At 43.8% G+C, this 13,701-nt stretch overlaps 1 long non-coding RNA gene across 1 annotated transcript in view; it reads left to right on the top strand.

The window, feature by feature from the left end:
• Positions 1-8,027, top strand: part of LOC117807513 — a 154,321-nt gene extending 146,294 nt beyond the window's left edge. The window contains exon 4 of the long non-coding RNA XR_004629983.1: positions 7,968-8,027. This is a non-coding gene — a long non-coding RNA (uncharacterized LOC117807513). The remainder of the gene's footprint in view (positions 1-7,967) is intronic.
• The last annotated feature ends 5,674 nt before the right edge of the window (positions 8,028-13,701 follow it).

Consider the following 13,701-nt stretch of genomic DNA (forward strand, 5'->3'; position numbering starts at 1 on the left):
GCTGAGACCTACCGTGTTGGAGAGAGGGATAGAGGGAGATGAAAAGAGAGAGAGATGATAGTGGGGAGACGGATAGTAGTAGTTGTAGCAGCTGGAGTCTGGCACGACCACAGCAGCAGAGATCCAGAGGAACCTACGAGACAAGGGAGCTCAGGGACTCCAGGAAGGTATATAGAGGGAGATGAAGAGAGCCTGTGATTGGTGGGATCTTTACTGATATGATGCTTTGCGTCTAACTGATCAGGATGTGATAGGCTATGTGATTATGACGAGTGTTAAAGCTGGGGTTGGTAATCAGATTTAGATCCACTTTTTGTTATACTGGTTAAAATGATCTTTATGTCCTGATGGTAATCATTACATGATGTGTTCTTAAAAAAGAGTGAAAAAAAGCTGCTATCTACAGCCGGAGTAAACCTGGGAAAACACCAACCAATCACCGATTTTTGGCTCCCCAAATTTTAAACCAATCAAATCCCGTCCAGGCATTCTGCCCTCCTCCTGCAGAGCGTACATTTCCCCGGCGTTCACTCCTCCGAGTCCCCGTCTCCTGCCTCTACTTCCCCTGACTCTATTTACCGCCCCTCTCGCTCCACCTCGGGCCTGTCCCCTCTGACCTGATGAGGTGCTTTGCTCAGGACTGTAGTCCGGATCAGAGTCTAAAAAGCTCTCACCAACAAGCAGAATAATTAATGACGTTCAGTAAGTCCTACAGAAAATATAGATTTATTGTAGCTGTGATGGAATTCAGCAACAAACTGGACACTGGACACAGAAGACTCAGGAGACTCGGACGGCTTACGTTGAAATAGTTTATGTAGAACTTGATCAAGGAGAAATAACATAACAGTACACAGGCAGGAGAGTGCAGTGCAATGCCAAGTCAGTTCTGACAGACAAAACCCTTGGCATGGTATTTATTCCCTCTGAAGACGACACTAAAGTTAGATAACCATGTTTGGACAATAGGAACACAACAAGTGGGAAGAAGACCTGTGCTCTAGTTCTAGAGACAGTAAGTCGGCCATAACACATAGATAAAGACAGGAGCAGGGGGAGAGACCTTGACTACTACCCTGACACGATCTCGCCCATCACAGACGACATAGGAAACAAGTTACTCTAAACATGACATTTAGACTGAAAGAATACAAGAGTTAAACATTCTTAGATACACATATATAAGACTATGAAAATTCCACGACAGTAGCGTCCGTCCGGACGCTGTAGTGATGACGAGTCGATTCGTGAACACGTTGAGTTTTAATAACCGGTCACTATCAGCCGTTATCACGCCAACCAACAAAACAACAATCAATGTTTGAATGAATGAAGAACTTCTCCTCTTGTCTCTCCTCTCTCCCGCTCACACACTCTACACCTCTCCTGATGCCTTCACTGACCGTCAATCACTGTAGGAATTAAGAACATCTACACTGAACAGGTTTAATAAACAGTAGAGCTGTTACAGTGTTATATATGTGTTATAACTTTTCTCCTGATATCGTGTCACCAGTACATCTGGGTAATGCTAGCATGACAGTTGTGAGTGCTAACAGCAGCCATGTTTGTTTGTGTTTTTAACTTTCACTATGATAATGTTTTGGTGAGGACCGGTTTTGAATCAGTCACCATCATATAGTCGAGAATCAGCGGCGTGTGAGCGGGGGGGGCGTCGTTTTGAAGGAGCTCCGAGGGAGGAGGGGAGGGGTTAGACGGAGTCATGAGGAAATGCTACATTCAAATTCATGCTGGTTTTCCGAGACTACCAACCCTAGCTTTAAAGGTGACAGAAACACATCCGGTACTTTAATGATCCAGGCAATTTTGAATCTACGGACATTAACCATCATTTCCGTCTGTCGTTAAAAAGCCGTCATTAACGAGCATTTATTATAGCTTCCTTTGATGAAACGAACCTGGCCATGTTGGTCGTGTTTTCCACAGCATGTTTTGTTCTCTCCCTGTATTCCACAGGTTTTAAAAGCTTCATGCATTGGCACTGAATGTCGACATAAATCACGAAGTGCAAAACAACTTAGATTCATGTAAGTGATAAAAAAAGATCTGGATTCAGAAACAGGTTTTCCTTCATCTCCGGTCCACCCTTCTTCTCCTTTCCCAAATCCATCTCCTCTCTCCGTCCAGTGTTTTCCTCGCTTTAGCCTTTTTGCCTTAAATCTCCCTCTAATTTCTCACCCGTATGTCATTGTCTCATTCTCCCCAGGCTGTCTTTATCTTAGAGCGCCAACACGATTCTCTGACAACAACACAAAATCCTGGTTTTATAAGTCGGGCTCTCTCCCTGCTTTGCTCTCATGGTTCTGCCAGAATGTTCTGGATGTGCCCTGAATCCAGAGATATTGACTCAGCCAGGATCTGTGTCTGTTTCATGTTCTCACAGTGTGTGTCCCTTTCGCGACCTACGACTTGGCCTTGTCCTCCTCTGCTGGCTGGACTTGCCAGAGAGTGTTTCGATGCCACACACACACACACACACACACACACACACACACACACACGCACACAGAAAGACAGAAATGCAAACGAAAAGAGTAAAAAGATTTGAGTTTGGAGCTGAGAGCGGCTGACACTGAACAGACCGTCTGTGTGTGGGAGTTAATTGAACTGGAGTCAGTCTACCCGTTCTGGATTTGAAGCTGTTTAATTCCATTACATTCATTTTGTTGTTAGCGCCACACGCTAACAGCTAGCTCATACAATCGTCCTGTTTTCCCTCAACACCCGTCTCTTCTTCTCTTCATTCAGACGAGGTTTAAGTCCACAAAACACAGCTCCAGAGAACAGATCTGTGTCCTTCTGTTTAAACATTAGGAACATGTTTGACTCTTGGTGTACCAAACCACCATGAAGCTTATTCAAAGCAGACGCAGGTACCTGTTTTCAGTGAAATACTCAACGTGACAACTTCTTTATGAGGTGATATCTTTGTTTACAGCTTCTTCTGCTGCCGTCAAGTAGCACAGAGATGGCGTTTGATAACTTTAGGATGTTTTAAAGGCTGCTGTGGCACAGATTTGGAGCAGGTTATCCTCAAATCAGTAGATTGGGGATGCAAACTCAGGCCCAATCTCAATGTCCTCCCTGAGCCCTGAGCCCTTCTTGACTTAAAGCTAGGGTTGGTAGTCTCGGAAAACCAGCATGAATTTGAATGTAGCATTTCCTCATGACTCCGTCTAACCCCTCCCCTCCTCCCTCTGAGCTCCTCCAAAACGACGCCCCCCCGCTCACATGCACGAGCAGGCCGCTGATTCTCGACCATATGATCGTGACTGATTCAAAACCGGTCCTCACCAAAACATTCTCATAGTGAAAGTTAAAAACACAAACAAACATGGCTGCTGTTAGCACTCACAACTATCATGCTAGCATTATCCAGTTGTACTGGTGACACGATATCAGGAGAAAAGTTATAACACATATATAACACTGTAACAGCTCTACTGTTTGTTAAACCTGTTCAGTGTAGATGTTCTTAATTCCTACAGTGTTGACGGTCAGTGAAGGCATCAGGAGAGGTGTAGAGTGTGTGAGCGGGAGAGAGGAGAGACAAGAGGAGAAGTTCTTCATTCATTCAAACATTGATTGTTGTTTTGTTGGTTGGCGTGGTAACAGCCGACAGTGACCGGTTATTAAAACTCAACGTGTTCACGAATCGGCTTGTCATCACTACAGCGTCCGGACGGACGCTACAATAAATCTATATTTTCTGTAGGACTTACTGAACGTCATTAATTATTCTGCTTGTTGGTGAGAGCTTTTTAGACTCTGATCCGGACTACAGTCCTGAGCAAAGCACCTCATCAGGTCAGAGGGGACAGGCCCGAGGACGAGCGAGAGGGGCAGTAAATAGAGTCAGGGGAAGCAGAGGCAGGAGACGGGGACTCGGAGGAGTGCACGCCGGGGAAATGTACGCGCAGGAGGAGGGCAGAACGGCTGGACGGGATTTCATTGGTTTAAAATTTGGGGAGCCAAAAAACGGTGATTGGTTGGTGTTTTCCCAGGTTTACTCCGGCTGTAGATAGCAGCTTTTCTTCACTCTTTTTTAAGAACACATTATGTAATGATTACCATCAGGACATAAAGATCATTTTAACCAGTATGACAAAAAGTGGATCTAAATCTGATTACCAACCCCAGCTTTAATTGGCGTCAGCTGGAAAAGGATTGAGGGAAGGAGGCTGTAAGGGCTCAAACCGTAGAACTGGGAATGGGACAGCACTTTGAGACTTCTCACATGACCTGCATGACGTCACCAGCTCACCTTAGCGATATGAGGAATTATTATTGCACATTTTTCACACCCCTCACACTTGATGATACTTGAAGCTCTGCAGTTATGAGTCAAAATTGTTTGGTAGATTTTTGCGGCAACATTTCCGGTAGAAACTGGCATTATCTCTGTCCACTCCCTCCTTAAGTTTCACTTCTTCATCTTATTTCTATCCTCCTCTATTCCTCCACATCGTATCCTCTTCTTCTTTCCAACAACCCCACCCTCCTTCCCTCCTTCCCTCCTTCCCTCCTCCTGACTCCCTCGTTCTGCCTCGCTTCACAGTAGCATGGATTTTCCGAAACACCGAACGGGAAAGATGAGACGGCACAACATGGGGTTACTTTGGGAGATGATTACAGATCGGGCGGGTGTGTGTAGTGTGTGTGTAGTGCGTGTGTGTGTGTGTAAGTCTCTACGCTCTGTTGTCTGCGGTCAGACGGAGGGTTCTGGAAAAGTGGATCATATACAGTATTTGATGGCTCATTATCTCTTTATGTCTCCAACAACTCACGGATCATTGGGAAAGAAGACGGTGTGTGTTTGTGTGTGTATCCACGTGTGTTACCGGTAATGTCAGCACAAGTGGAGTCTTATCCTCAGAAAGAAGGTTACTGAGTATTTATTTTGTATTTAAAATGCCAAAAACTACTGGATAACTCCTTCTGTGATTAGAGATTAGAGATGGAAGCTGGAGTCCCAACAAATATCCATTACGTGTTACTGGATAGATGGACAGATGTCCCAGTTTTGAACAATTCAATCAATCAATCTTTATTCATAAAGCGCTTAATCCCAACAGATATTATCCTCAGACCCTTTCCAAACAGAGCAGGTCTAGACCATACTCTATGTTCTATTATTAACAAAGACCCAACATCAAGACTGGATCAGATCCAGTCCCATCTTACAGACAGGACTCAGTCTGATCTCATCTTAATCCACCATGAGCAGAGCACTTTGCAGCATTTAGCAAGTTACAGTGGCAAGGACAAACTTCCTTTAACAGGCAGAAACCTCCAGCAGGACCAGACTCATGTTAGACACACATCTGCTGAGACCTACTTTGTTGGAGAGAGGGATAGAGGGAGGTGAAGAGAGAGAGAGAGATGATAGTGGGGAGACAGATAGTAGTAGTTGTAGCAGCTGGAGTCTGGCACGTCCACAGCAGCAGAGGTCCAGAGGAACCTACGAGACAAGGGAGCTCAGGGACTCCAGAAAGGTCTAAGAAAAGAGAAAAGAGAGAGAGAGGAGAAGAAAGAAAAAGAGGAGAATAAATGGGGAAGGAATGACAGAAGGAAAGGAAGGGATAAGAAAAGGAGACATAAATGATGAAGAGACATGGCAAGACAGAAAGAAAGAAAGAAAGAAAGAAAGAAAGAAAGAAAGAAAGAAAGAAAGAAAGAAAGAAAGAAAGAAAGAAAGAAAGAAAGAAAGAAAGAAAGAAAGAAAGAAAGAAAGAAAGAAAGAAGGAAGGAAGGAAGGAAGGAAGGAAGGAAGGAAGGAAGAAGCAGCGTCCACAGCAGCAGAGATCCAGAGGAACCTACGAGACAAGGGAGCTCAGGGACTCCAGAAAGGTCTATGGTTAGTGACTTTCATGGGACAGGAAGAGTTAAAGTAAGTGATGAGAGAGGGGATCCCAATGTGAAATACCAAAGAAACAGACAGAATAGGAAGTCAGCATCATCCAAAGACCTCCTTCTAAAAGTACCAGGCACTTTTCACGCACGGCAAGTGTCCATTGCCAGTCGCCAGTAGTGGAAATGCTGACATATTAAGCCATCAAACGAGCAAACACGAACAGTGGGTACAGGCTGAAAGTTAAGGAGCACTGATAAAATATCTGATTGTACCAGGAGCTCATATATGTTGCTTTGGAGTAAAAAAAAAGGGGTCCTCATTTGGAAATTTGAAAATATGCTCACCCTGGGAAGACCTCTTTGAGCATTATTCACATAGTTACCCCAGTTTAAACCATTTTGCTTGAATAACATGTTAAAGCTGGGGTTGATAATCAGATTTAGATACACTTTTTGTTATACTGGTTAAAATGATCTTTATGTCCTGATGGTAATCAATACATAATGTGTTCTTAAAAAAGAGCGAAGAAAAGCTGCTATCTACAGCCGGAGTAAACCTGCGAAAACACCAACCAATCACCGTTTCACCGACCATCATATGGTTCATTCAAATTCATGCTGGTTTTCCGAGACTACCAACCCCAGCTTTAAAGGCATTTGTTAATACTCTTCCCTGATATCATGTTAAACTACCAAAAGTTAGTTTAAGCTTGGAGGTGGTTGAATGGTGGAGTTAGAAGTGGTCTAACACACTGGTTCCCAAAGTGGGGGTCGCAAGGCACTGATGGAGGGATCCCGTCCAAAAAAGTGGTCATTTTGATCCATTATTATAGAAGCATAAATAAAGATAGTGGTTAAAATGAATGCAAATCAGAATCGGTATAATATTAAAGGGGACATATCACGCTTTTTTCATCAATATATATTGGTCTAAGAGGTCCCCAAAACATGTCTTTAAAGTTTATGCTCAAAAAAACACTTTGAAATCAGATTTTGGTCTGCCTGAAAAGCCCTCTTCTTCATTCCTCATCAGAACACTCTGTTTTCTCTCTGACCACGCCCCCTCAGGAAGTGGGTGTGGCCTCGGCTCTCCAGCACGTTGATCTAATGTTTACATGTTGGCTGAATATACACGGCTGCTCAGAGATCACGTTACTTCAACCCTCTGAATCTGATCCAGAATCTGATCTTGACGGAGAGGCGCCTGCAGCAGGACCTTTCTGAAGGATTGGTCACAGATTTAGTGTTTCTTGTTGTTTTATGTGTCAGTATGTCGACGTGTGTCTTGGTACACAGCTACGAACATGTAGCTATGTGGCTATGCTAACTAGCGCTAGCACTTATCCATGACAAATAAAAATCATCCACTAGATCTTCAAATCTGCAGACGTGGGGAGTAAAACCGACCTTTGTGTTTATTGAGACAGCCTACAACTAGCATGCCTCCCTCCTAAGCTCCTTGTTAGCACACATGTGTGCAGGTAATGAAAAACGGGGGAGGGATTCAGTATTATTTTATACAGTCTATGGGCTGAACAAGCTCCGAGCTCTGAATGAAGATTACTTCATTACGCTTTCAGCCTTTTTTAAATAACTATGAAACAAAATTAGAGTATTTTGGCGTTTGTTTTCTCACGTCTGTTTTTGGATTGGCCTATTGGTGCTTACCCCTGGCTGTAAGTAACCTTTAACCACCCCAAGTGACAGCATGAGTCCCAAGTCTCTGGGACCTTTATTTTGGGGGTCCTGGGCTGATAAGTTTGGGAACTCCTGGTCTAACAGGTTCTTTTGAGTTATTAAGCATGTTTCCAGTTTTTGATCTAACAGGTTGCAGCAAAATAAGAACAATTTGTCATATTAACTCACTTTTATGACTTATAATGTTGAGCATGGCAGTGTGTGGTTATTCCAGAGCCCTCATAATAAGAACTGAACAAACAGGATCAAGTCAATAAAAAGCTTATGAATATTTCTTTGGCCGTTCACCTCATTAACTGTTTGTGAAAATACAAAAACATGCGCCGTTTGTATCATGGAGTGCTTTCTCCAGCCAGTTGATTTTTTTTCAGAATTGCCTCTGACCTTTTTTTCAGAATCGAAGATGAAACCACATCAGACCGAGGGAGAGAGAGAGAAAGTGTGCGAGGGAGACGGAAAGAAAAAATAATAGTAATAAAAGGTAACAGAGAGAAATTCTGGCCTGAAAGAAAAGCCCAGAGTTTTGAGGTCTTGTCATCACCTTCTGAGAGGTTTTCAACCACAATCTCTCTCACACACACACACACACACACATACTCAACACACACACAGAAATACAACTTCTGGAAAACTGCTTAGTAAGGACGAAAAGGTCTGTGTAACTCGAAGAGGAGTGAAAGAGCGGAGAGCGAACAGAGAGAGAGAAAATAAAGTACTGCACGGGGAGAGGAGGTTAAAGAGACTGAAAAGGTTCAGGGAGACTTTAGTGACAAATAGCCTCAATAAACATAAGAATGAGAGAGAGGAGACAAAATGTACCAGACATCAGAAGCAACTTTTAGCTGGATAAATAACCCTCAGTGGCTGCAGCTCGGCTTTTGGAGATGGAAAGAGTCTCAAAGGTTCAAAGGGTGGAGACACAGAAGTCCTGCTGTTCAGGATCCTTACTCAGTCCAAAGTTTTAATCCCAGGTATTTCAAAACTATAAAGCAACGTCCACACGTTCAAAACTACTTTTTTAATCTCCTTTTGGAAGAAAGAAATTTTAAAAAACCTGTCCCCACTGAAGGTGTTTTAGAAATAAGCATGCCAGACCAGTAGGGGGCGATGTGGGACAATCAATCGTCACACCAAACATCGTAGAAGAACATAATCCACATGAGTGAGCGTCTTCTTGAGAGACGCAACAACCCCTCGACAACGGTTATTAACTTTCACTAGTGTCACGGCACACTGTCTCCCTAAGGTGCATTTCGACCAAGAGTTCCAGGGTCTTTAAGCCCCCAGAACTACTTCCCCCTGAACTAAAAGGTTCCTGTGCCCCCATTGTTGTCTGCGTTTCGACCACGGGGCCGAAGCCCCGGGTAGATTGTGTAAATCAGGCCAGTGACGTATGGAGGAAATAAAGAGTAAATGCACTACACCACCAGACCAGTAGAGGGCAGTAAAACAAAGAGGAATGCCATTCATCACAGATGACACCATAGAAGCAGACGGACAGGCAGGTATCATTATGAGCAACACAACAGTTAGCCTGTTAGCATGAAGAGACTCAGGATTCACTGAATCAACACGTGAGAGGAGATAAGCGCGAGTAGCAAAGATGTTTCAACACGGCTTTAAAATACTTTGACACTACACCACCAGACCAGTAGAGGGCAGTAAAACAAAGACGAATGCTATTCATCACAGATGGAAAAAACAATGACTGTGAATGGTTTTTGGAAAATTTTGAAAAAAAAAATTTGAAGAAAAAGATTTGAAAAAAAAAAAATTGAAAAAAAAAAAGTGAAAAAAAAAATTTGAATTAAAAAAATTTGAAAAAAAAACTTGAAAAAAAATTGAATTTTTTTTTTTGGAAATTCTTTTTTTTGAATTTTTTTTTTGAAAAAATAAAATTTTGAATAAAAAAAATTAAAAAAAAAAAATTGATAAAATTTATTTTTTTTTAAAAATGACAAAAAAAATTGACAAAAAAGTTGACCTGGAGCCTGTCGAAAAAATGTATTTTCCTCAAATTTGAAATTGTGCTCCAAAAGCAGAAAAGAACACCCGAGAGGAGATAAGCGCGAGTAGCAAAGACGTTTCAACACGGCTTCAAAGTCCTTTTGAACTCAAAAAGCCGTGGCAGAGATCGGCCGGTGTTTTGGTTTAAACAGCGACCATGTTAACTGGAGACTCTCAGCCGGATGCATCCCTCATAAACGTCTTTAGACGATCATTAAATATCTGATGAGGATATTTACTCTTAAAACGCCTTATGTGTTTCAACAGCTGTCTAAACTCTTATTTCAGCCTCTATTGGCTGATCACCATGGTTGTCAGGCTAGGGTGTGGGCTCACCTAGTCAGCACGGCTGGAAATTAGGAAGTGAAGAGTTGATTACGGTCCAGAACAGGTGAGAGACGCCGAGAGAGCAGCAGCCAATTTTTGAGAGTCACGGGAGAAGTGAAGAGTGTCGCCAAAGACCCCCTTTTTTCGTTTTTACTGCGTCTTACTATAAATGAACTGGTGTCGGAGCCATGGAGTGACGCCGACGGACCGCACTCAGGGCTGGCCAAAGCTAACCGGGTCAAAGCCGAAGGAGATCCGCCGAGAGGGTGAGCCCACTATTACTTTCCTCTAAGCTGGCAGCCAAACATATGCACGGGCATCCCAGCCTCGGAAGCCTTAGACGTACCTTAAATCCCTGGGGTATTGGTGACACTAGCTTGATCAACGACAGAGGCAAACTGATCACACGTCATGTCAAATCAATCCGCGCAAATGAGTTCCGGCACATTTAGCTTCTGCTTGTTGACACCACAGACCATAAGGTGTGGTAAAACTGTTAGCTTCCATAAGCATCAAAACAATGTGGCTAAAACCCTAGTTTCAGTTAAGATGCTAAATCTGCAGGATACGGACATTTTCATATTGGATCCTGTCCATCAATATGATCAACGACAGGAGCAGGTGAGAGAAACTTTAGTGCGCCGCCATCGTGGAATCCACCATCTTCCATCTATCCAGCATCTCTACCCCTTATCCCTTTTGGGGTCACGGGGGGCTGGAGAATGGTGATGGAGCCAATCCCGACTTCGGGCGGAAGCCAGGGTACACCCTGGACAGGTCGCAAACCTATCACAGGGCAAACATGGAGAGACAGACAACCATTCACACACACACTCACACCTACAGGCAATTTAGAGTGACCAATTAACCTGGTGAGCATGTTTTTGGATTGTGGGAGGAAGCCGGAGGACCCGGAGAGAACCCACGCATGCACGGGGAGAACATGCAAACTCCACACAGAAAGGCACCTGCCCAACCGGGCACTCAAACCAGGAACCTTCTCGCTGTGAGGCAACAGTGGCAACCACCGTGCAGAATCCACCATCTTGGAATTTGTTGATCAGACTACTACATATCTACCATGCTAAATGCCGCTTATTACTGCGCACTGTTCCTTTAAGAAGAGAGTTCAGGATGTAGCCAACCGGCTAAAAGAAACTAAAAATACAAATATTGATAACACATTTTAAAAACTCATCGGGTTACATAAGTTCTTCTCCAAAGCACCTCTGCTGCCAAGAAGTTCTTGAATGACTGCAATCTGTGGCAAGGTAATTGTGATTATGGAATAAAACATCGTGGATGCTTGGACGACGTGAACCTGAATTACCTTCATGGGGTTTACTTGGCAAAAACAGGAGAGTGCACGGAAAAACAAAATATAAACATTCAGACGGAGAGCTGGAGAGACAAAGAGGGGAAGGAATGTCCACAGTCATGGTTATTTGAAGAATGTAGATACCATTAGATCAAAAAAAAAATGGGTCCAAATTGCTTCAGTTACGGGAATCCAACCGACAACCCCCCAGGATACGACCAACTGCTGACCAGCTAATTTGAGAATCCCAACCACAGCTCAGAGGAAAAGTGTGTGTGTGTGTCTGAGTGTGTGTGTGTGTGTGTGTGTGTGTCTGAGTGTGTGTGTGTGTGTGTGTCTGAGTGTGTGTGTGTGTGTCTGAGTGTGTGGACCAAGTATGTTTGCATGACTGCAAATATTTGGCAGGAATGGGAGGATAAATTTCTCTCTCCTCATCTTCTCTTTGGGCAGCGATGGTTGTCTCTCTAGTCTCCTTACGTGTGTGTGTGTGTGTGTGTGTGTGTGTGTGTGTGTGTGAGAGAGAGAGAGAAAGAAAAATGTTCCTTGGAGTGGATCCTTTCTAAAAATAAGTGAACTGGTCAAAAGATATCGAGACATTATCCAAATATGCGGGGTGGTGTCCTCTCAGACTGAGTGTGTGTGTTACGAAAGGTAAGTGAGGGTACCGAGCCAATTCAGACACTGCACTTACTGGAATCGAGGCCACCTAAAAAGACAGAGGAGACACACACACACACACACACACACACACACACACACACACACACACACACACTCAGCCTGTATTTGCCCTGAGCCCAAATTAAACACGGCTGTCTGGTAATCCTGTTATCATAGGCTGCGGTCGCTCTATCTGTATCACTTACACTGTATGACAGCATGCACACACACAATACACAATACACACACACACACACACACACACACACACACACTAGGAAAAAGAACACCAGAGAAAGACAAAGAAATGGTTAGAGAAAGAAAGAGCGATGAATAAAATGGAACAAAGGCAGTGGACACAGGAAAAGGAAGAAGAAGTTGTTAAATGATGTTCAAAGAACAGTGATTAGCTTCATTTCCTTTCCTTGAAATCAATTTCTAGGTCAGAAACTGAGCGTAGCATGAGGCCATTTGCTGCTGCTCTCCCTGCTTTTAATATATTGAATGCACATGAAAGATAGGGGAGGTGTGCTCTCCCTGCGGTGCCTTCTCATGTATGCGTGTGAAATAGAGGGGAGCAGTCTGGCTCCTCCCTGCCTGGGCTTTTAATGTATGCTCATGAAAGACAGGGTAGGTGTGCTCTCCCTGCCTGGGTTTTTAATGTATGCACATGATAGAGAAGGGAGGTGTGCCCTCCTAGTCTTGGCTTTTAATGTATGCACATGAAAGAGAGGGTAGGTGTGCTCTCCCTGCCTTAGTTTTTTTAATGTATGCACATGAAATAGAAGTGAGGTGTGCTCTCCCTGTCTTTGCTTTTAATGTTTAAACATGAAAGAGAGGGTAGGTGTGCTCTGCCTTTCTAAGCTTTTAATGTATGCAATGAAATAGAGGGGAGCTGTGCTCTCCCTGCCTTGGCTTTTATGTATCTGCATGGAGGAAAGGGAAGGTGTGCTCTCCCTGCCTTGGCTTGCATGTATTCACATGAAAAAGAGGGGAGGTGTGCGCTCCCTGTCTTAGCTTCTAATGTATGCACATGAAAGAGAAGGGAGGTGTGCTCTCCTTGCCTTGGCTTTTAAAGTATATGCATGAAAGAAAGGGGAGGTGTGCTCTCCCTGCCTTGGCTTTTAATGTATGCACATGAAAGAGAGGGGAGTTGTGCTCTCCTTGCATTGGCTTTTATTTAATGCACATGAGAGAGAAGGGAGGTGTGCTCTCCCTGTCTTGGCTTTTAATGTATGCACATGAAAGAGAGGGGAGGTGTGCTCTCCATGCCTTGGCTTTTTATGTATGCGCATGTAAGAGAGGGGAGGTGTGCTCTCCCTGCCATGGCTTTTCGTGAATGCACATGAAAGAGAGGTTAGTTGTGCTCTCCTAGACTTGAACTTTAATGTATGCACATGAAAGAGAGGGGAGGTGTGCTCTCCCTGCCTTGGCTTCTCATGTATGCTCATCAAAGAAGTAGATTTCTGCAGCTCTTTCTCCTTTTGCATTCCTTCCAGTCTTTGTTCACGCCTGCAGACACCCAGCAGATTTAAATCAGGATGTGTGTGCAGCGATAGACCGGATACCATAGCTCACTTTCCCTGCACCCATGCCCTTCAGTGACACACCTCCACCAGTATCAGCAGGAGGATTACAAAACCCTTTGTTCAGATCTGACTTCAGATCTCCAGGACAAATCTGGTGCAATCAGATCAGAATCCTCTCTTTTTCCCAGCCTGACTGTTAATCATCATCTGTGTTCAGTTTATGTTCGAATTTCACCACAAAAAGCCATTTACAATGAACACTTGAGCTGGTTAAGACTATGACAGATG

The sequence above is a fragment of the Notolabrus celidotus genome, chromosome 23 (genome assembly GCF_009762535.1).
Source record: "Notolabrus celidotus isolate fNotCel1 chromosome 23, fNotCel1.pri, whole genome shotgun sequence".
Lineage (NCBI taxonomy): Eukaryota > Metazoa > Chordata > Actinopteri > Labriformes > Labridae > Notolabrus > Notolabrus celidotus.